The sequence below is a fragment of the Tachypleus tridentatus genome, chromosome 8, assembly GCF_004210375.1.
Source record: "Tachypleus tridentatus isolate NWPU-2018 chromosome 8, ASM421037v1, whole genome shotgun sequence".
Taxonomy (NCBI): Eukaryota; Metazoa; Arthropoda; class Merostomata; order Xiphosura; family Limulidae; genus Tachypleus; species Tachypleus tridentatus.
Window position 1 is genome coordinate 158,114,969 of NC_134832.1, and position 25,546 is coordinate 158,140,514.

The 25,546-nt window shown below is 31.7% G+C and overlaps 1 protein-coding gene and 1 long non-coding RNA gene across 4 annotated transcripts in view; one reads left to right on the forward strand and one right to left on the reverse strand.

Annotated features, from left to right (window-relative positions):
* The window catches only part of LOC143223814 (dynein axonemal heavy chain 6-like), a 753,870-nt gene that overhangs the window by 260,903 nt on the left and 467,421 nt on the right, over positions 1-25,546 (reverse strand). The gene's annotated exons all lie outside the window — the stretch shown is intronic.
* On the forward strand, positions 2,243-8,537 carry LOC143223817 (uncharacterized). 2 transcript variants are annotated; one of them, XR_013013143.1, is made up of 3 exons: positions 2,243-2,401; positions 6,914-6,983; positions 8,316-8,537. It is a non-coding gene; the product is annotated as an uncharacterized LOC143223817 (long non-coding RNA). The 2 variants fall into 2 exon arrangements; XR_013013142.1 differs by lacking the exon at positions 2,243-2,401 and adding an exon at positions 6,160-6,292.

The following is a 25,546-nucleotide window of genomic DNA, read 5'->3' on the forward strand; positions in this document are numbered from 1 at the left end:
AGAAGTCCAAGTGTTGGCTGTGGATGGTGATGACTAGTTGCCCTTAGTCTAGTCTTAACTGCTAAATTAGGGACGGCTAGCACACATAACCCTCCAGTAGCTTTGTGCGAAATTAAAACACAAACAAAACAAAACTTTGTTCCTTTGCCGCTAGGCAAAAGAATTTTATAGAGTTTGTGTTGTTGTTGTTTTATATTGTGTGAAGAAGTTTTCTGATCTATGTATTATGTTTGTAATCAATTACAAAGCTACAAAATTCGGTATTTATTCTCAGCCCATCATGGATATGAAACCCTGTCCACAAGAGTTGTAAATCCCGAATACATACCACTGTGTCACAGAGGGTTCTACTCTACATACCACTGTGTCACAGAGGGTTCCATACAGAAAGTATGGAAGAAATTTTTAAATGTTTTTATATGTATACTTGTCTTTATTTTATTAAAAAGTAAACGTAAAACATATTCCCTGTTACGTTATCAATTATAAAAATATATTATGATTGTGAATGTGAATGAAATGCCCACTAGTATACAAACCAGGTATTTTACATAAAAGTAGCCATTTTTTTCTATATAATATTTGAACAAGTGATTGTTCACTCTAATCTTATTATACTACTGACAGTGTTACCTTCACCATTTCAAGGGCCTGCTGCACTTTATGTATATTATGACTGTGTTTAAATTTATATGTCAGTTTTAAATTTTTTCCTTTAATAATTCGCAAAAGGAAAACTCTACAAATTCGTCACAATAAAGAAACATTTTTTTATATTTCTCGTTAGTTCGTGAAATAAAATATGGTATTTCACGAACTACTTCACTGAATAATACTTCGGCAGGATGTTCAACACAGGTCTGGGAAAAGTCTCTCATGGTATAAACACCATTTTTTTAAATTGCAGTTCCATGTTTTTCTACAGCAGAACAAGAATCTATAGAAGTAATCGGTCTTTCAACACAAGATGTGAAGGTATGTTGAGGTGTAATTGTTGTTCTATTTATGTGTTTATCAGCAAAATTCCCACATAGTGTACGGTCAGTTGAGAACTCGCATGCGATTTTACTATCAATATAAAAATGAACAAACCAAATAATTCTTGTGGCTATTTGTTGTTAAGCACAAAGCTACACATTGATCTATCCTATTTGTTAACACCCCAGAATGACTGAATCCCGAATCGTAAAACTGTAAACTCATATGATAACCAATGACTCAAGGAAGGTATATATAGTTTTATCTCGTTACGAGAAATAGTTTATATCTTTATAGAAGTGACCCTGAAAGAAAACTAAAGTTTACAAAAATGAAATGAATTAACAGCTTTAATTAATATTCTCAAATTCAAACTAACGTATACAAATTAACGACAAATTATAACGATTGAATATAAATAAGTAACACTGGTTTATATATGACAAAATAACATGTGTTAGGTGCCTTTAATTCATTGTAATAAGTAGGAAGTAAAACATGTCGATCCACCAATATAACGTATGATTTCATAATACTGAGATGTCATCGTTATGGTTCAGAATATTTTGAAAACAATTTATGTTTGATACTATAATATAGAGTCAGTACTTTACAACGGATAATAATAATAATTGACAAAAATAATGAAAAATGAGTCTCACACTCACTTGTAAACGAAACTAAATCAGAATGAAAGAATGTGAAAATACTTTAAAACACCTAGTGTAATAATGTTGTGGAGCATTTCTATACAGTATACAGAAGACACAATAAGAATGACGTTGAAATCCCACTATTCGGTTAATAAGAGTTGTTCAAGAGGTGGTGGAAGACGATGTTGACTAGTGTATCATATCAAAACTAGAAACAGTTAATTCTAGTTTAAAATTATGTGTAGTTTTATTTCTATACGAGATAACAAAAGTTACCGAACTTTCTCAACAAGAAACTAAAATGTAAAAGTGTAATTCTTACTCTCGTGAACACATGGTGTTCATGTCTCACCTGTTGGTTAACTGTAATTATAACTTATTTTGTCAGTACAAATACTCTATCTATCTATCTTTAAAATGTGTCAGCTGTTTATATGTTTCCTTCAATACGTTATATAATAGACATTTTTTTTAGTTCGGAAGATGTTATACAAGACATTTAAACATTCTTACATGTTTACTTGTTTACATTTCGTTAAATATTAAATATGAGCATTCTCTATTGTGTTATAAATTACAAAATACAAAAGTATAGTTAATAATATGTCCACCAGAGTCTACATTCCAGACATTTTACATTCCAGTTGCTACTGATATCTACATGTTGTTGTAACCTACAGTAAGTTTCCAGGACAGATATATCAGTTGTATTCTTATAACACAACAGTAACTGGCTACTTTACATTTCTCCATCTGCCTCTGATTTACACGTGAGTACAATAACAAAGTCTTAATGTTAATATTATAACGTCTGTGTTATCCTGTCTGTTAAACACCATATAACACCTTCAGCTACAAACGTCTGTGTTATCCTGTCTGTTAAACACCATATAATACCTTCAGCTACAAACGTTTGTGTTATCCTGTTTGTTAAACACCATATAATACCTTCAGCTACAAACGTCTGTGTTATCCTGTCTGTTAAACACCATATAATACCTTCAGCTACAAACGTCTGTGTTATCCTGTCTGTTAAACACCATATAATACCTTCAGCTTCAAACGTCTGTGTTATCCTGTCTATTAAACACCATATCATACCTTCAGCTACAAACGTCTGTGTTATCCTGTCTGTTAAACACCATATAATACCTTCAGCTACAAACTTCTGTGTTATCTTGTCTGTTAAACACCATATAATACCTTCAGCTACAAACTTCTGTGTTATCCTGTCTATTAAACACCATATAATACCTTCAGCTGCAAACGTTTGTGTTATCCTGTCTGTTAAACACCATATAATACCTTCAGCTTCAAACGTCTGTGTTATCCTGTCTATTAAACACCATATAATACCTTCAGCTACAAACGTCTGTGTTATCCTGTCTGTTAAACACCATATGATACCTTCAGCTACAAACGTCTGTGTTATCCTGTCTGTTAAACACCATATAATACCTTCAGCTTCAAACGTCTGTGTTATCCTGTCTATTAAACACCATATAATACCTTCAGCTACAAACGTCTGTGTTATCCTGTCTGTTAAACACCATATAATACATTCAGCTACAAACGTCTGTGTTATCCTGTCTGCTTTTTCGTGATGTAAAAGTTCAAATAGGAAATAATAATATACTCCTCATAGACACTGGATGCAACTTTTCGGACTTCCGTATATTTTGATTTCTGATGATGTCTCTCTGAATTCCTTGTAAACAGACATTAATGGTGTTTGACAAATGTGTAGAGAAACATGAAGGGGGAGGTCTAGAAATTAATGTACAAAACATTTCTTTAATGGAAATTTCCCCCCGCAGAGTGTGTAGCGCAGATAATATATTGCCCCCCGCTAATATAGCGGTATGTTTACCTATTTATAACGTTAACATCAGGGGTTCGATTCCCCTTGGTGGGCTCAGAAGGTAACCCGATCTTTAGAAAACACACACCCACTTACAGACCCATCAGGTGTAATTTTGTCGGTGGTGGAAGAAAAGTCTACACCTTTGTTCTTGTATCATTACATCAGGTTATGAATGTCTGACAGTTGGACTAAACCCGGTATATTCCGACAGTTAGGAAGGTAGGTGGTTTTTTACAAGCTGTCTAAGATTTCAAAAGTAGAGACAGCTAGCTTCGTAGGAAATTAACAAATGCAAAAAAAAACAAAACATATTAGTGCACTAAGACTCTTACAGATGGCGGAATTATCGAAACAAAAACAGTAATTAAAAATGTATCGTTTTTTATATTGTTTAAGGTTTTTAAATAATCGAATGACACTTCAATTTTCGTACTGTCCTCTACCTTTTAAAAAGAAATTTTTGAAGTTAACCTAAGAAGTTTTGACGCTTTTAAGTTTCCAAGATGGTAAATTCTAGAGGCTTATACAATATTTACAACAATTGTTAGATTTCTACAAAACATTTCAAAAGCAATTTCTAGTAAAATATTTTATTCGGAATTTTTATCATTAAGTGTAAACAGAAATAACAAGTGGCATGTGATGTGTGAGGTAAATTATCGCGCTAACAGCTAAGCAAGACAGGATTCAATCAGTTATTAAAACTAAATTATTAGTAGGAACAAAAAGTGTTATGAAAGTTTTATTTTTGGTAAATGTTAAATTTAGATGCACATCATGGTTCATATTATAAGTACTATTGTATATTTTTAATATTCACTGCTTGTGAAGATTTTCTTGTTTCGTACCAATAAAGATATATATACCATGTTTTGTTACTGTGACAGAACAGTATAAATATCTGAACACTTTGTTTATTATAAGAACAAAGTCACAATGGTGTTTCTGTTGTGTAACTACTTAAACTTATGCTGTACTCTAGGGAGCTGTGTGAAGGTGTTGAGTCAGCCGTTTTAGAGTTTAGCTTCATGAATTAAAAAAAGGCCCGGCATGGACAGGTGGTTAAGGCGTTCGGCTCATAATATCAGGGTCGAATCCCCGTCGCACCAAATGTGCTCGCCCTTTTAGCCACAGGGGCGTTATACAGTAACAATCAATCCCACTACTCGTTGTTTAAAGAACGATCTAAGAGTTGGTGGTAGGGGTGATAACTAGCTGTCTTCCCCTTAGTCTTACACTACTAAATTAGGGACGGCTAGCACAGATAACCCTCGTGTAGCTTTGCGCGAAATTCCAAAAGAAACAAGCGACTGCCGACCTATTTTTATTATACACTAGTTTGATCATTACAGAGATATTATGCTATATGTTTAACAGTTCTATCACGTATTGTTAATGTTAAATATGCTCTTATCACGTATATTGTTATCAATCTATGTATTGTTGTGTATAACGTTAAAAAAATCAATCTTTGTGATGAGAGTTTTTTTCCTGAAGCGGAGAGTTTAGTTCCCTGACAAGCGCGTGAGAACAGAATGTCCTGGCTCATGGTGTTTTTCCACACGTGCTATACCTGGGTTACTTTGAAATCTTGCCACTTAAAACCAACGTTTCAACGTTACTTTCATAGTTGTTTACAAAAATCTTCACCTGAACCACTAGGTAACTGAAGACATTAAAATATTTTTGTTTTCTATTTCCACACAAAAACAACATCAAAATGATGAGAAACTTTGTCCTCTGAGAACCTCAGGAGAAGAAAATTTCGTAATCTCTAAATTTTCTAAATATGTACAAGTAAATAAGACAACAGATTAACCATAATAAATAATTAGATAAGAGTTTCACATGTTTGGAACTGTAGTATATCATAAAACTGTACAAATGACTTCTGTCATGTGGCAAACAAGAGTATGTCGTCACACTGAACTAAGTGTATGTATACCGTCCTGATACGGCTAGGTGGTGAGTGACTCGAATTCTTAATGTAACAAGTATGAATCCCCGTCTCATGAAACTTGTTTGCCCATTCAGCTAAAGAGGCGTTATAAGTAACGGTTGATCCCAGAATTTGTAAATAAAAAGTAACTAACAGTTGATGGTGGATGGTGATGGCTATTAGCCTTCCTTCTTATCTCACTCAGGTAACTTAAGGACGGCTAGCGCAGATAATTCTCGTATAAATTTGTGGGAAATTTAAGTCAAACAAAGAAACAAAGAGCGTGTCAACATGATTAGGATATAAAAATCATTTAGTTAGCCTGTATACTTATGGTTAAATAAGAGAAATGTCTCTATAGACACCTGTGTATTCTAAAGTTAAAATAACTACGTTTTACTTATAATATCGCACATCGAGGCTCGTTTGTTCTAATGTTACAATAGCTACGTGTGTTCCAGACGATTTATTGATCTATAAACCATTTGTGAATATCCATGAAACACAACTACTTACATGTTACTATCCATTCTACCCTAATCACACAACTTCATTACCACTTACAGTTTTAAAGTCTTTCCACCACTACATGAGCCACTTCAACAGAAATGTATCACATGTAAATAACAAATAATCACTCACAGCTTCAATCTGTCTCTCTACATGTTTCTATAATATTGTAATATATTCTTGACGTCAACTGTTACTGGAATCATTCTGATTGGTTGTGATGTTCTCAGAACTGTGCATCTCATTAAAAATACGACTATATAAGCTGAGTATCAGGACCCTAGTCTAACTGTATATTTACACTCCAATAAAACGTAGTCGAAGTGCCTAATAATTGAACACTCCTTGGTAATATAATTTTTATATCTTGTTTGAGAGTATTTCTTTATAATAGTAATTATAATGAATATTAAACTAAGTACAGATCTTAAGTACTTATTTGAATAATTATTTTTATCATGTTAACACAAACTAATATTTTGTTTTCATTTCATAAGTTGATATTTTACCGCAGTCATGATAACTTCAACGTTTTTCTATTCATTGTTAAACTTTAATTCTGTGTTTTCGTTGATCGGTCTGGTATTGTTCTTAGATATAAACTTTCTTTAATAAAGAAGTTTTTACTTTCATGTTTTATAAAGTTCGAGAAATCTCCAAGAAAAGAAAAAAAATCGATATAAAATTATTTTTGTTGTTAAACGGTATTTACAAAATGTAATTTTTATCCTAAAGAAATCTTGCATTAGATGTTGTCCAGTTATTGTAATGGTTTTAGTGTTCCTGTGATAAATCGGGAACTTGTTTCTTCTGTAACTCTCAACTTCCGTTCATAAAAAGTACTTCTGTTCTAATATATCTGAAGCTAGTAAGATATAGAATTCATGGGCTGTACTAAGTGTCGATCTTTTATTTTAGGCTTTGTTAAAAGTCACATTTCTCTAACTGTATTAATACTGATTTTAACAGATCGGAGAAATGAAGACTACAACAATTATTATACTTTTGATGTTTACAACACTGTTGGAATCAACTCCAGGTGAGAGGATGAATTCTTTAACACTGAATTCATACAAACAGTTTAAATGGTATGATAGAAATATCAATTATAAGTTACGTTTGTCTGTATCGTTTAAGAAACTGCCACAATGTTTATTTCTTGTTATTAACGGAGGTTTGTAACATAATATTTAATGAAGGTAAGTTTATAACAACGACGTGTATCCAAACATTCGAATATTGTCTATAATGAAAGAATGTAAAAAACAATATACTTCTCTTGATGACTATATATTTGACAGCAATTTAAAGTGAGAAATTAAATTATTTCAAAATGATTACATGTGTGAAACAGCAACGCAGGGTGACACAACCCTGCATTTTTATAAAATTTGTTCTTATAACTTTTGAAGTAAATATTTTAATTTAAATTGCATTTGTTGCTACAACTGAATATCAAATTGATAGTAAGTAATATAGATAATAAAATAACAGATAATTGTTAATTAACTAGTGTACAAAATAATAATTACATTATTACGACAGCTGTTTATATGATTGATCTTGTGCTATGGTCGTGTTTGTTATGACATACAATCCACAGCCTTGAGAACAATATATCGTATTCTATACAATGTAATACACACATATTTTCTTTAAAAAATCTTAAAATCACCCATGAGTGTCCCAAGATAAGAGTGATGGGTTAAGACAAGAGGTTAACTTGGGATCTACTCAAATCGGCCTCTCATACAGATCATAATGTCACTACTTACTAACTACAAGTATCTTCAGTAGTATAAAACAATTGAACTAATATTGTCGATATACTGTGGAATATATTATGTCTTTACTCAGTAAATTGAAGAAAATCAATCAAGGACATATTAAAGTGTTGGTTGGAAAGTCAATTTTTTATTAGAATTCTCTGTCACAAATTAGGGTTCGTCTTCCACGCTGTAGCCTCTAATTGAGGCGTAAAATACAATATTTAGTGTATAAGGTAAGCAACGGAGAATCACTTTAATGTGTTTTTGCATATAATTTTTATGTACTTTTAGTGACGCTACGGAAAGTTGAAATTTAATATAAGATACTGTTCTAGAAACAAAGTAGATTGGTTTAAAGATTAACAATAGATTTTACTGACAAACTCGTTAAATAATGTAACTGTTAATGATTATTTTTTGTGACGTATTCTGTAACATTAACGGTTGATCTTGATATTGACGTAATTTTAACAGTTTTATGAATATAATGTTTATTAGCTAGGCTTCACAAGTAGATAAACAGTGACGATTAAAAAATCATTATAAAATATTATAGGTGATATATATTCTAATGACGTTACTTTGTTTACTACCTGAACTAGAAGGGAATTTGCGAGATGACATCGCATGTGCAACAAATTTTGTTCATTGTGATGTTCCTCCTTCATATTGTTGTCCTAGTGGTAATGGAGTTGGAGCTGGAGGTGGTAGAGGAATCCTTAACTGGAACCATGTGGTTTAAAGCGTAGAAGGAAGCGATATATTCTGAGGATATTTTAGTATCCATATGTAATTTTGTTATCAATAAAAATAAATAATTCTTGTTTTTGCTTGTTGTTAAACACAAAGCTAAGATCTATCTTAGTTCAAAACACTCAGGGAATCGAAACCCGGAATTTAGTAATATAAGTTCTCCACCTTACCAGTTGCTCAACGGAAAGTGTGTGTATGTGGCTAGAATATTAATACTGTTAATATTCTAATTAACAGTATTCTATTAATAAGCTTTGTGTTAAGTTAAATGAATCAAAAACTAAGGACTGGGTTAAAAACAGGAAATCAACACCTCTGATATTTATTTGTTATAACCAGAAACAAGCCAAGACAGATGTAAAAAATGATATACAAATTGAAAAAAATGTGTAGAGACTAAAATGTGGGATATAAAATGTACTCTATATTTTGGAGGTGACTGAGGAACCTTACATCTGTCATTCTTATCCTGCATTCACCAGTCTCGCATAAAGTAATAAAATAAAATAATAGTAATAGAGATTAAAATAATATAAACTAGAAGAATGAGATGTCGGTGTTCAAACGACATATTACATATTAAGAATGGTTAAATATCACATTTTGTAACACATTTGTAATTAGTTTGTTGGTTCGGTTATGTAATAGTTTATATTAGTTGTCTTCCACGTACGTTGAAAGGTATTAAATCAATAATTACACAAATAATGAAATTTAACGTGTCAAATCAAGATTGTTTTTATCTGGAAGTTTTTAACATGTTTCGGTTAATATTTTTGGAAACTTTCCAATAATTTGGTAAAAATTTCTTATGTTCTAAATCATCAAAACTTTAATTCTGATGTTCATTTGGTCCCCCACTCGAAGTTAATTTAGCTGATTATTGAAAATACGAATCTAATAATATTGAATGTGTTTACCAATTCTGTATTTGATTAAAATATAAGAAGTCAATATTTGTTGAGTTAAATTTCTTCACAAAAATTAGCTTCCGTCTGGTGTGTAGGAAGACAACTCTTGAAATAATAATTTTTGTCAATGATAATAACACTATGATGCCTGTCTTTGTATCTCAGAACGGCTACTATGGGTATCAACACTTTTATTGATAAGAACAACGTTTCCTAGGTGATCTTCAGGTTAAGAGAGAATATCCTACTTTGTAGAACGACCGTTTATTACAACAAATAATTGTTGTCAAAGAAAATTTTCTGTTTAATTAGTTCGGTTTTGGCGCAAAATTACACGAGGGCTATTTATACTAGTCATTCCCAATTTTGCAACGTAAGACTAGATAATTACTCAAAACTCTTGTACTACTCTTTTACCAACGAAAAATGCCCAACATGGCTGAAAGAGCGAGCATGATGGGTGGGATAAGGAATCGAACCCGCAACCTTCAAATCACGAGTCGATTACCTTAACCACTTTATAGAATGAACCATCTCAGGCTTTTTAACACCAAAATTAAGTTGTAACATACAATAAGTATTAGTTTTTTATTTAAAATTTGTAATATAACTCCTAATTAAACTTAATTCTATTTTGAAAACAATAAAATAATTAAATCCTTGAACATTATGTCTAATCAGATAAACGAATATTCGAAATAATGGTACTGGTAGTTTAGTGTTAAATATTTCTAAATATTTATCTGATTTACGATATTCTATTTATGTCTATAATCTTGGATGTATTCTGTTTTTAGAGGTGCTGGCATATAATCTATAAATTGTTTTAATCTATTGATGTTGCTTACAAATGGAAGAACTATTTGTTAGTTTAGTTTCAAAATTCTGCCAATAAATAACATTATTTATTCTACTAAAATTTACTACAGACCATTTCCAAGATGTTTTCTCAAAGGTATTTCTAACTAATTCGAGTTACAGATTTAGTTAAGTACAGAAGAAAATGCCAGCCTCAACTCTACATACTTAAAAGCTGACACCAATGTACTGTTAGTACTGACTGTCATGTATAGTATGGCTTCATCAAATATGAAACAATCAGCAACGGAAGTTCATGTTATACTATGGGATATATCGTTACATAAAAGTTCAAACAGGAATTAATAATATACCGCTTGTAGACAGTGAATGTGTTCAGATGTGGAAAGACGGAGGATGGGATGACTGGAAATTTATGTAATGCACAAATCTTTACCTCAATGGATATTTTCTCACAGACCCATCACATGTCGATGAAGGAAGAAAATCTCTACACAACTGTCCTTGTATTATTACCCAGGTTACACAATTGTCATTGTATTATTACCCAAGTTACACAACTGTCCTTGTATTATTACCCGGGTTACACAACTGTCCTTGTATTATTACCCAGGTTACACAATTGTCATTGTATTATTACCCAAGTTACACAACTGTCCTTGTATTATTACCCAGGTTACACAATTGTCCTTGTATTATTACCCAGGTTACACAACTGTCCTTGTATTATTACCCAGGTTACACAACTGTCCTTGTATTATTACCCAGGTTACACAACTGTCCTTGTATTATTACCCAGGTTACACAACTGTCATTGTATTATTACCCAAGTTACGCAACTGTCCTTGTATTATTACCCAGGTTACGCAACTGTCCTTGTATTATTACCCTGGTTATATTTATCCAACAGTTGGTCTAAATGTGTTTCATTCTGATGGTTAGGTTTTTCATGTACTATCTGGAATGTATACATGTAATCATAGTGTTATAACTAAACTTGACAAATGGTATCGAATTAGAATATATAACTGAATTTTACATATGTTATCCTGAAAACAATAAAGAAGATTGGTTTAGAAACAAATAGAAGGAGGTTTTTATTGACGAACCCAAAACTAACGAAAGTGTGAAATAATATTATATTTTGTGATGTGTTCAGTATCATCGTTGGTTGACCTGAGTACTGAAGTAATTTTAACAGTTTTATTGAAGTGATGTTTATTAGCTAGGTTCACAAATGGAGAAAGAGTGACGAATAAAATTCATTATAACACAATGACAAAGGATTTCATAATACTTATATATTATTGTTATGAATCAATATGTTTATTTATATTTCATATAACATTATGGAGTCAGTATTTTGTAACACGTAATTACAATATTTATGATAATACTGAAAACTGAATGTCAACTTTACTCATAAATATAATTTAAAGCAGTGCCATCTACTGTAAAAGCAGCGCCACTTACTGTAATAATAGAGAGTTTCTTATTTCATGAAATTAAAGCTGAACGACAGAATATTTTATTTCTCTGATATGACATAACGATAAAAATATGTTGTTGTTTTTCACAAGAATAAAGCCACACTGGTCTATCTGCTTTGTTCACTTGTGAATAATACACCGCATTTGAACGTTGTAACTACATAAACTTACCGCTATGCCATAGGAGACTATGTGAAGACGATGGGTTAGCTGTTTTAGAATTTAGTTTCATGAATTAAACAAATAGTAGAAGTAAAACGTGTGTATTGAACCCATCGTTGATTCTTAACGACAACAGCGACACTTAACGACTTGTGAATGAAAAAGGTTTGAATGAAGACAAAAACAATTCATATCATGTGAAGAAACACTAAAGCTGATATTGAATTACTTAACTCTGGGAAGAGAGCGATTGAAGAACAATACTTAACGTAACACTGGTAACTTTCCACGCTTACATGGTAGATTCTAGAAATTAATAAAGTATTTACAAAACAAACAGATTTTTAACAAACGTTGTTGTTTGCAGTTTATCGCTGAAGGACCTAGAGTAGGAACTGAAAATAGTTTACACATTACACATGGAAACGTTTCTTCAGACACTGACCACATGTATATAATTCGACATACATAAGTGTGAAATAGTACATTTTAAAGGATTTGTGAGTTTTCATTTACTGAACCAAATACAGTGTAATGTCTTATAATGGGTAACAAGTTTAATGTGTTATTAGTATACGGATAATAAGTTTCTGAGTTTGGTTATATAGCAAGTTACATGTGATTATCTTAATGCCGGAACATGAAATAAAACCAATGTGTTAAAGTACAAGAAGCACCGCTTAAAACCGGGATTCGGTACCTATGGTGGGCGTAGCACAGATAGCCCATTGTATAGCATTGTGCTTATTTCCAAAACAAACCAAAGAAACAAGTACAGGAAGTCATTTGGTATTTAATTAAACATCTCTCATACAGAAGTATCTACAGTATTATTATGCACCAGTTATTACATACAAAACATATTCTTACACTGTGATATAACAATATGTTTTTTCTAGTGTTAGTCTATCTAGAATCCTGTACAGTTGAACTGTTGGAACTGTAAACAAAATATAAATTACAAAGAAGAGAAAGTCGTTTAGTATCATATTTTGTGTAAGTAATGATAAAAAATGAATAGCAGTGTTAGAGTGCAGTGATTAACCCCAGACAACATATCTACTTTATTAAGTAACGAGACACTTCAAGGTTAGGAGTCTATTTTAAAACATATACAGTTCAAGGTTCATCTTTATTGATAGTTCAACTTCAATTATTGAATGTCTCACGCGGTAAAAATGTCTGTTAATAAGTGTAAGTTAAGATGTTTAAAATTAATGTTATTATTTAGTCACATATAAACTAGTGTTGCTTATTTATCTTAAAACATTATAGTTTGTTGTTAATATTCTGATGTATTTTATTGTTAAACTGTTAATCAAAAATAAATAATATTTTATACACATTGTAGAGCTGAAGATTTAGTAGATGTTGTTTGGTTGTTACACACTATCAGTAATTGTCTACACTAGCGTCCTCTGTGAAACACTTATAATATTTACCATTAAAATATTACGCTTCATGTACTAGACCAGTGATGGCGAACCTTTTAGAGATTGCGTGCCTCAATTGTGACACAAAATTATTTTGCCTATTCGAATGTGCCAGGATTTTCATACAGATGACAGTTACTTTCCAATAAAAAACCGACTTTTTGATGAGTATTTTTAATTTTAAAAAAGTCGAATTACAAAAGTTTCAATGAAACTAATAAATAGCCTTGACTTAAAATTTGTATATTTTGTCTTGAATTTTGTTAAATCAATGCGATCTCTGCGGTTGTGAACACTCGGATAACTTGTTGATTTGAGAGCAACACATGCAGCACTCAGTTTATCTGTAAGCTTGTTTCTTCTGTCTGATTTGATGAAATTCAAAGTTGAAAACAGCTGCTCACAAGCGTAAGATGATCCAAATAAAGTAAGAGGAGCTATTTCAAGTAATTTCATTGACTTAAAATTAATTGGCAAAACTTCCTATTGTTACAAATGTTAGTAAGCTTTGTTGTGCACATTTATTTATTATATTGACAAACAGCATTTGATTTTGTGTTTTCATCTAACAATTTATTATTTAGGAAGAGATAAATGAAAAAGGGCATTACCTGAAAATTGTAACAACAAACGTACATATATTAAAGTGTGTGCATACTGTAGTTAACTTTGTGGTGGTTCTATCTTCAACATTTCCTTTTCTTCCATTAACAACCACCACACATAATTTTCTACAGTTTTAAACCAACTATAATATTAATACAATAAGGAAACATAAATAATAAGTTATACATTGTTAGACACATGTTATGACAGACTCGAGAAATAGAACATTACAAGCAGTTTTGTAATTTAACAAATATTCTAACATCAAATAATTGAACATATTAACTCTGGTAAATCTGTGAAAGTGAAACATTGATTAAAATAAAATTATATTTCTTGTTATTTATCTGAATTGTAAAGGTCAGTTTTTTATAAACTTTCATCAAAACTATTGTCTTCCCCACCACAGCAATTGATTACCTCATATTGTCAAAATGTTACGTAGTTTTTGTCAAGTGTAAAGCTTTAGAAACTAGAACAGTTAATTCTAATCATCATTAAATGCTGAAACAAATGTAGTACAAAGTGATATTTGATGAAAATGTTTTCATTTTTCAAAAGGGTTCCTCTTGAATTTTTTATTAAGAACAGAATATACTTGTTACTGGTGATTCAGGTTGTTGCTGCACTTTGTTATAACATGTATGATATAAGCCAGATTATTTTTATTCATTCTCGGTGGATGGGAAATATCTGTAATATCACTTTACACATGATGTGGAATAAGTGATTAATGAAGATCGTTTGTGTTAATTTTTTACAGTAACTGGATATTTACATTGATTCAATTCAGTTGTTTGTTCCACGTATTTTGCCAAGTGTATCTATATTATTGGTATCTGTATGAGGCATGATTTATTCACCATTTTACGAAAATTACAGATCTGATTACTTAACATCTTTCAATGTGCTTTCTGTTGTCAGATGTTCTGACTATAAAAGATGCAACCAAGGTTTCCCTGAAGGAGAGAGATATTTATGTAGCTTATCTTCTACAATGCAGAATTTTTTCGTATTGATAGTTCTTGTGTTATGTCAGTTACTCTTTCAGGAATTATTAGCGATATTTTAACTTAAACCATAAAATGTACTATTTCTATTGAGAATACCTTCGTCAATTAAATAACACAACATAAAGAAACCAAAACACTTTCATTTGAACCAAAGTCTTATCAGTCACAGAAGTGAAAAATTGTGATGGCATAAAACAGGAAAAATAATTTATCCCCAATCCTGATTGTGTCTTGGGTAAAAACGACCAGTCCAAGAATGAAGGTTAAATGATACAACATCCTGTGGACAGTCAGCACAAACTATTCTAACTGGCAATGTCCATAGGTCAGCAGCAACAAAAAATAAACTTTCAGGTAAAGGCGAGACATCACATACGAGACTCAGATCACAAACAAGTGTTAAAAAATGGCATGTTATGCAACCTTAACATACCAGTACCCAAAGACCCCAAATTAACTTGAGGAATTTGGAAAGTAAAGGAACTGAAAAAAATATTTTGTTGTATCAGATGGTAGTCAATATGGCCATCTTTTACAAGGAAGATGCAAAAATATTTCCCAAATAGCCAGATCGAAATACATGTTATGGTTGGCACTTAAGATTGAAGTGGATTCAACCTCTTCTCAATCCACCATTGTCAATGTGTGTCATTTTTGTAGCTAAATATCCATCACAGAACAAAGCAAAAACCGAGAAAGACACATAGTAACCTTAAAAATTAAATGCTTGTACTATGCAAAGAACTGCATAACCTCCATACCTGTAGCTTAACTTCTGGATAGCTGGGTGTGCCACGTCAAATCATGCTGCCTCCACAGAGGTGACTAAAGATGAAATAGAAGAAGTAGCCACTTATGAATGTACTGCAGAAACAGGAACAGGATGCAAATCTAGTGCTATCAACAGGACCCAATAATGGAATGGAACAAATCATTGCTAATACCTTGAGTAACATGACAATTGAAGAGAATGCCAAGAATTGTAAATCTGCTATATCCTAATGGAATGCATCCCTTGCCAAAACCAGGGATAACCAATCAACTATTTTGTTAGAACAATCTGTCTTGGTTTAACCTGTTCAGTGCCATAGATGAAATAACTCGTTCAAGAAGATCAATAGCACAGTGCCATGGACAAGTTAATTTGTTCAATAATACTGAGCTTCAACGCTACATCTCAGCATCATACATGCATTTGACCTACTTACAAATTGTTTCACTTTTGATCCAATGGTGCACAGTGCTAGGCAATGAAGGTGATGAAAAAGCTTATATGATTCAATAGAACCAATGTGACACTGATGGTAGTCTGATGGTAAAACCTCGAACTGCAGCACCTGACCCTTGTGCACAAAAAAATGCTGATAGTGTTGGTGTACCACCACTGTGGTAATGTGCAAAATGGAACCAACTACAAAAAACTTGGACATCCACAATCCCAGCAAAATAAATGGAAACTCAGAATGAGGAATGAGCAACTTGTGTACCTTAGAAAATCTAAGTATTGATACAGATGAGAAAGATTAACAACTAGACACCAATTTCTTGTCTTCTTAGGACCAATAATTGATGGAAATAAAGCCCTGAAAGAACTAGTACTCTTCTTACCCCAACACCAACCAAACTCTGATAGCCACAAGTTCTAAAGTCTGAAGATCTGCAGGTAATGGATATGCTACAGGTTTGATTGATAATGACAAGGAAGGTGTAAAGTAAGTGACTAACCCTTATTTAAGGATATGGAGTTCCCACAGATCCTTGGTTAAGGTTACTACACGTCCAAAAATTCTTAGGGCTAAGTTGCCACAGAACCTGAAGGTAGAAAATGATCACTGATACTGCTGGCAGCATTCAGACCAAGCAGCAGAAGCCTTGGATATGAAAAGAATCTATTTTGGTACCAATGTAAGAAGAGGCTAATGCCAGGTGGTCAGGACCCTTGAAGAGGCACAGATGTATAATCTTTTGTAAGTGCAATGAAACATGACACATCAACAATGACAAAGATGAATGTAACAGCATGTGTGCATGCTTACAATGAGTTCAACTTGTCTTCAGTGAAATTGCTGATCCTGAGAACCTTCCAACAGTTTGTTGTCAGGAAAAAACACATTGGATTTTAAAAGTTGTAAGTCCATAAACTTTCCACTATCCCACCAGAGGCCATTGACCTATTCAGGTTAACTACAAACTCCACCTTAGAACCCTTACGTTTGAGAAACAGATGCATTATTTAAGAGTTGGGATGAGTTTTGATGTAGCAGTGGTAGGCTAAATCACATAGTTCCAACAACCTTGATGGATAAGTCACAACTGTTCCTTCATGTTACTGAGTAGCAAAGTTCTTTGCATAAAACACAATGTTATAGATGGAGAAAAAAACTAAATATTTGCTTCCAGGCCTTTCAGCCATCAAGTAAGGTGTGCAGGCTCAAAAGTAATCAGGGAAAAGACCCAAAACATCATACCCTTAATGAACCAAATGAAGAAAACACTTTTGAAGCAGCTTATCCGAAAGTGGCCTGCTTGTGTATTTCTTTTAAAGACTGTATTTATTACCATTGTTTGGGACAACATTTAATTAGGTAAGTTTGTTTCGTTTGAGCAAACCAGCATTGAGCTATCTGGAAAACTGAACCTGAAATTCCAGTGTTTTAAATCAGTAAACTTACCACTGTCCCACGAAGAGACTGAAAAGCTAACAGGCCAAAGGAAGTTGCAGCAAAAAACTATTCTAAATTCTTTCCGGAACGTCAAGAAGCACCCTAATTGCAGCCTCAGAGCCTCACCTTCCAAAAAACACCAAACTAAATATATTTTTCAATATCACAATAAACAAAATCACTGAAAATTAGTTTGATAATAAATTTTTCTTTTTAAAAAAATAAACCAAGTGACATGAAGAATGCTAAAAGTATCTCTGAAAAATCACAGCACTGGAAAACCCATTAGTGATACTGTCAAGCAAAAGTGGTAACTTTATCTGATTAAGATGTTTACATGAAGAACCAGGATACCAACTGATGTAGATGGAGAGTGTAATGAGACAAATATCACTTAGGGCAATTAAGTGTGATATAAAAGAATGGAGCAAGCAAGAAAATAATCAGACCAATGCTTTGATAGACAAATGAAGAAATGCTGGCAGTCAAGAATAGCTGTGGTGTGAGAGGAGGTATGTTTTGGAAACAATACATGTAATTTAAACTTTAACTTTTTATTGGTTATATATAATGTAGTATTAAATGTTACAAAGGACTAACAGCAATTTGTGAAATAGAGGATGTGGCAGATTGGCATGTCAAGTGAGTGATTTTCTAGTTTATGGCCTTGTACACAAAGAATGAAGGCTATAAACATTTCACTCTGTTCAAAATAATAATTATATTATAATAAGCAGCTTATATTAAATTGTGTACTTCTGAAAGGAAAGGTCAATAAATTAAATACAAAGAGACTTAGAAAGTAAATTATCGATTCTCTAACTAAGGAAGATTGAGAATTTTTTTAAAATACTTACACATAAAATTAGAAACTTAAATATGGTATAATATTAACATTTTATTTATTAATTATGTTTTGACATTAGGTTTAATGCAATACATTAATATCAAAGTAGATAAATTGGATTTTGAATGTAATTATGTAGAGAGGTTGCAACATATGCAAAATAGGTTAATGTATGGTTAACACCATCAGCAATTTTAAGCATCATTTAATCGTTACTTTATCCATATTATTGTGTAAATCAATAACAGCATACATCCAAACACTGAGGTATGCCTACTTGTGACATCAATCAAATTTAATTGAACTCCATTTAAAAAAAACAACAAACCCTCTACCTTCTTCCATCCAGCCATCTTTCTATCCAAGAGCAAATTTGATCTCAGAATGGCTGGTATGGGTATTAACACTTTTATTGATAAGGAGAGAACAATATTTCAACTTTCCTAGGTCATCTTCAGATTAAAAAAGAGAGAGTTTTAGCGTGACTTTTCTTATGGACAAGAGTATAAACAGGTACGGGACTGCAAGAGTGTTGCAAGTGGATGTTAAGTTATTAATTAGTATACGTAGAAAGGTGTTCCCTTATATTCGTTTAATTTTGGTTTTCGTTGTTGTATAAGTAGGGTTTATTTGAATTTATGTTTGTTTATATTTGTTTCCCTACTTGATATCTGGGTGTTTTCTATGGTTGTGTTGTGTTTATTTGATTTGCAGTGTTCAAAAACATGTGAAAGTGTATTTTCGTGTTCTATGAATCTAGTTTCCATTGTTTCTGCTTATTTCCCCAGTATAGAAGTCATGGTAGTTGTTGTATTGTATTTTATAAATTATGTTGGTGTTGTATTTGTCAGTGTCGTTTTTACATAGAATGGACTTTAGTTTTTACCTGGTTTTTGAATAAATTTGATGTTGACTGGAACTTTGCATTTTAAGTTCTGTCTGTCTTGGAAATTTATTTTTAAGTTATGTAGTCTGAACTACGTAATCACGTGCAAAATACTGTAGACAGTAGTGTACGTAGTCATGACAAGTCAGGAAAAGGTATATACATGGTTTTCAAGGATACAGTCAAATTAAAACAATTCACTTTGCACTCATCCATATATATTTTAAAACTGTGGAATATTACATACTGTTAGCTGCAACTATGAAAGCTACATACCAATCAAATCTAACCAAATGTACACTATAAACTATGCATATCATAAAAATCATAACATCTAAGCTAATGCACTGGTATCAAATTTAATTTTCTACACGACAAGGAAAATGGATAGAAAATATAATACAACTATCTTGCTGTTCCTGATTTAAATTTAGAAAAAAGGTTAATAACTAAAATACGACTCTTAATATTAGTACTACATTACTAAAGACAGATGTGCCGATACAAATTTATAATGATTCTTGGCTGTTTTCCATTGTTCTATAAATCTGAGATTATTTCTCTTAGACACAAATTTATTCTTGCTTAATGTGGGTAATATAGCTTACCTTTCATTTATAAAAATACAACTAAACCATGCTCCAAGCGTGTACAAGTTCCACATGCATTGCAATCATATAAACAGATCTTTTATTCCAAACAACATTTGTACTTCAAAATATTCATGCTATTTGACTTTTCTGACTGGTAAACTTAATACTGATTCACAGGAGTTTTGATAAGTTTAAATTAAAATTGGTTCTTTTATCAAAGGAACATCCAAATTTAGCATTATAAATTATAACTATACTTCACAAATTTTACGAAATAATATGCATAAAATTTGAAACTAAAAACACTAAAATATGCCTGAAAATAATTAAATGTTATATGAATAAACTAAAAATAGTTGATGGTGAAACACAGAATTGCATTACTAAGGAGACAAGTGTGTGTGTTTTCTTATTGCAAAGCCACATCAGGTTGTCTATTGTATCCACCAAATGAAACTGAACCCCCGATTTTAGCATTAAGAATTCATAAATTTACCACTGTACCTGCATAGGAACAGAGTTAATCATAGATACATTGTTTTCCTTTTAGTTTGTAGATGTTATAAAATATATCAGCACCTAAAATTAATTTATAAACATAAAACTGCTTCTGTAATAACTGAAACCTATAAATATATAATCATGTAATTTTCATACTTCTGTCATTTTCATACTTAAATAATAAAAAAATTTAAAATCTCCATTATTCATCAATATGTATAACATGGTGCAAGTGACAGTATGGTAAGTGTTTGTGTACCACTGGTTTTATATTTGTGTAACTTCTATTTTTATAGGTATGTGCTTTACTATGTAATTTTGGTTATTTCCTGAGTTTTTTTACATATATACATATATATATCAATATTGCATTGTTGTTAATAGTCCATGCTGCTAACTTACTGCCATAATGGAACAGCATTAAAATGTGTTCAGAATATCCAATCTATCATTAAAAATCCAAACAGTGTAGTCAGTCTAATCAGTTGCCATGAATAATCATCAAAGATCATACACAAATATCATAGTAGGGTAATCAGTGATGTCAAGAAACCCACTTGTTGAGAATATATATGCAAAAATGGCTTGTTTGGGTTGAGAAAATATTTTACATAGAAGAGCGAACAACGTTTCAACCTTCTTCGGTCATCGTCAGGTTCACAAAGAAGAAGGTAGAAACGTTGTTCGCTCTTCTATGTAAAATATTTTCTCAACCCAAACGAGCCGTTTTTGCATATATATCATAGTAGGTGTATATTTAAAATAAATATTTTTTTATTTTGAATGGTTGGGGGTATAATTGGTTGAAATATTAGAGGTAGTTTCTATTTATTTGCTTTCTACATTAAAGTATTTAATGGAAACTGTATTCCCACCAAAAAGATTATAATATTATAATGTCCCAAAGCTGAAAGAACAAGCATTTTTGGTTGGACATGAATTCAAACCCACTACTCCAGACTGTGAGTTGAACTTGGAATATATAAGACCATAACACAAGGTTTTGTGACTAAAAGATGAAGATTTCACAAAAGTATCAGGATGAATTTGAATGCATATCTGTTTGATATCAATGTTCCTTTCATTCATTTCTCTCAGTTTTGATAACAAATATTATGATAAAAAATGTTCATTGTGGCAAACAAAATAATAATTTGATATAAGCAAAAGGTTTGTTTTTTCCTAATTCATAACAACATTCTTACATCAATATGACTTGTAAATTTGACACTGAATCAGGCTGTACATTTACAGTCTCCACAATATGTTGACTGCTGCAAGTAATTATGAAAGGAAAAAGTATTTAACATATTCCAGAAACAAAACTATACTTGGTACATCAAATTTTGGAGAAAAATAAATCACACACACAAAAAAATTCCAACTTCTATTAATAAATGGGACAGTTGGTGAATATCTTCTCAGTTAAAATGGTCTGTTGCTTGTATAGCCAAGTATTTTATCTAATAAGTAACACATGATCTATGCAACCTTTTACATCTGTTGGTGAAAAGTGACAAATTAATGAGAAATTCTATGAACGTATTGTTTATGGAAATTTTGATAAGCCGGTCTCTTGATATTTTGGAATGACAAAACAATCTTTTGCATCAAGAACTACTTGCCCTAAAGTTTACTCCATGTAAATAACTAAAACACAAGCATTTAGCATCTTCAACAAAAAAATTACAAATATATCTTTGTGGCAAATCCTGACTTTTCCAAAATAAATTTGACCATATCCATTCCCTCTCTTCAGTTGATCACTCACCAAATCAGATTACAAGTATCCAGAAAAGTATCTTCTACATCTTACAACAATAAAGTTTCATATATAAAAGGAAGTGTAAAGTACAATACAACTATTTCATGAAACTATGGATATGACTCTTTGAATCTTAACCCATTCATAGATATCCCTCTTTGTGTGACACTGAAGGGAGAGTCTGCATGATATATTTGAACTAATGATATGCTATGACTAGTCAGTAACATCTTAGTGATCAGCTTTCATTATGCTCTAAATGCCACATGTAATGTGTAGAAATTCACACACCTACATGTGGTAAATTAATACAATAGTATTATGATGTCGAACAACCAAGTTACTGCTACAATGAAGTTATTTCATTTATGCCACATATATCATCATCAGCAGTTTTCAGTTCATTTCTGTGTGCTTGTGCATCATGCAATTCAATGATTTATAAAAAGAATCCAGTTTATGATTAACATTGTAATTGTATCTGTTGAGGTTCACACAAATAGTGGTTTTCACTGTTTTAGTTACTGGTGAAGTCATGATCAGAAAATTATTTTTGGGAGCAGTTTGGTCGTACATAAGTTAATATTTCACTGCATGTTGTAGGTATGCAGCAGCCATTCCAGATGTATGATAAATTTTAATTGTGTTTTTCATAAATTGGTTTTGATTCATAGTTTTTACACTAAACATTTTTTAATCTTTTTGCTTATTTTATTTAGTATGTTAGATTTTCTGTTTTAAAATGCAGTTTAAGTATCTATGTAAATCAGATGCAAGTCTTATATGAATACTGATCTTTTATTATAGGCAAACGTTACAAGCTGTATCTATTGTGCTGTACCACTTGTACTTGTATTTTTATTGTCATATCATCCTAAAGTGAGGCGATTTTCAATCATTACAATAATTAGTACTTTCTTACTATGAAATGGACTGTAGTACAGTGCACTAGGTTCAGAGTTAGAATTAACAGTGTGGAATATGTATTAAAGTTATTGATTTCATCTCTATCTACACATCTTCTTGTTCAATTCTCCATGAGCCTGTTGTAGTCCTAAGAAACCTATAAGACAGTAGTTGGATGGAGACTTAGTTTTAATGTTTGAGTAATGATTATTTTGGTGATTGCACAATGATATTAGGTGGGATTTCTTATTGTTCATGTTTGAAATAATTCTGTGCAAAACATTTAGGGATTTGTATTTTGCAGCTACTTATAACTGTGTGATAAGCATCACTGTACTTGAATACCACACATTAAGGTCAATCTGAGGCTTAGTTTAATAAACTGAGTGCTAGCTCAGCTAGTGTGCTTTCCAAAGAGAATAAACCATGGTTACTTGAAAATTTAATTTCAATGATTAGCCAAATCTCTCGTCATCTGATTAGTGACGTGCATGAATGGATTAAGGAGATTCCCACTATCCCTATGTCTACTATCTAGCAAAACCACAGCCAAGTGAACTGGCTTGGAGAAATCAGCATAACCAGTCAAAAGTTCACAGTTCCTCCTGCACAATTTCTCAGGCTTTGCAAAGTGTATTCACAAGTAAACTTGTCTTTTTGTTGTTGATGTTTTAGTTTATGAAGAAAGGTTCATGTTCAAAAGCTTTTGTTTTTAGACCAGATACAGTTTACTTAATAAAAATGATTAATTACAATGAAATTTCATAGTATGGATAATAACTTTGTATTATTTTAAAAAATGGTTACATAAAAAAACGTTTTTTTTTCCATACCCCTTTTGAAACTGAGGTGGTGAAAATAAATATTCTGATACCACGTGTCCACTGAATGGCATAATATCACAACATTCATTTCAATTTCTATGACTCAATGATGAAAGCTGGATAAGAAAAATTTACTTACCACAAAATTTTTCATTAAACATTTTCTTCAAAACACTAATTTCAAATCAGGTGGTTAAGACACTCATCTTGTAACCCGAGCGTTGAGGGAATGAATCCTTGTCACAACAAACTCGCTGGCCCTTTGAACTGTGGGGGTGTTAAATGTGATGGTCAATCCCACCATTCACTGGTAAAAGAGAAGCTCAAGAGTTGGTGGTGGGTGGTGATGACTAACTGCCTTCCCTCAAGTCTCACATTACTAAATTAGGGATGTCTAGCACAGATAGCCCTCGTAAAGCTTTGCTGGAAATTCAAAACAAATGAGTTTGGTTTTAAATTAGAAATTATAATTCAAATTTTAGTATTATACATCAGTTAAATTTTTAATTTAAAAGTGAATATTGAAAAAAAAATCTAAATATCATGTTTTGTGCATTTTATGATGTGCTCAAATTAGAGTTTGTGATGTCCAAATACCAAGACTATAATTTCTTATAAGTAAAGAGCTCAAATTACTGATATTGAGAAGTTATAATATGGAAAATTGAATCTCCCATCTTTTCTGCTTGCTACATTTACTGAATTAGTCTCAGTGCCCCTACCTACCTCTTGCCATTTTTGGAAGCACTTGCTTATGTACACTTACTTTTGAATATCACTCAAACAGAGCTAAGTTACCAAGTTTTATAAATTATAGTGCAATCCTAAGGTACTGATGTTGTAATTTATGATTTTTTGTTATTTTGAAATGTACACATGCCAAATTTAAAATATCATTTTGTTTCACATCTTACTGTAAAATTTTATGAGACTTGATATTCAGTACTGAGCCAAGCCCCAAATGAGTAAAAAAGTTCAGAACTAGAAAATATTATTGTTTACTCTACTTCTTTATTTACTGTTCTGTATTTTAAGATAAATTAAATTTAAGAACTTTTTATAACTTATAACTCAGTTGTGACTATTTTACAAAATACTAGTTTACACAAATACAGCCAATACAGGTCACTTTGTACAGACTGTAAACTATGACTGTAAACATTTACTATAACTTCATGGTTGAGTAATTACTGTAACGTTGCTCATCAGACTGCTATAATTTTATATTTCACTACTTTGATATGATGATCTCTTTATCACATCAACAAAGTTACACAAAACTTACGTCATAGTGAAACAGGCATGCTGTAACTAATTAAGACTGGAGATACTTACTCAGGCAATGTTTTATATTTTATACTTGTGAGGAATATCCAAGTTTTAACTAAAGAAAATACTTCATAACATTAATCATTAAGTTTACCATAGATAGTTACAAAAATGACTGGTTCACTGCCTATAACTTTTATTTATAAAGACATGCTCCAGCAAATATTTAAAAGTAAAAATTAAAGATCAAAATAAAATGGCTTGTTTCACATGAAAAGTCAATGTAAATATTAGCATGATAAAGAGTGATATTATAATCTGGAATCATACCACTGATGAATGCAACTAAAAATAAATTTGTCAAGTGCAAAACAAGTTCTAAAATATAGATC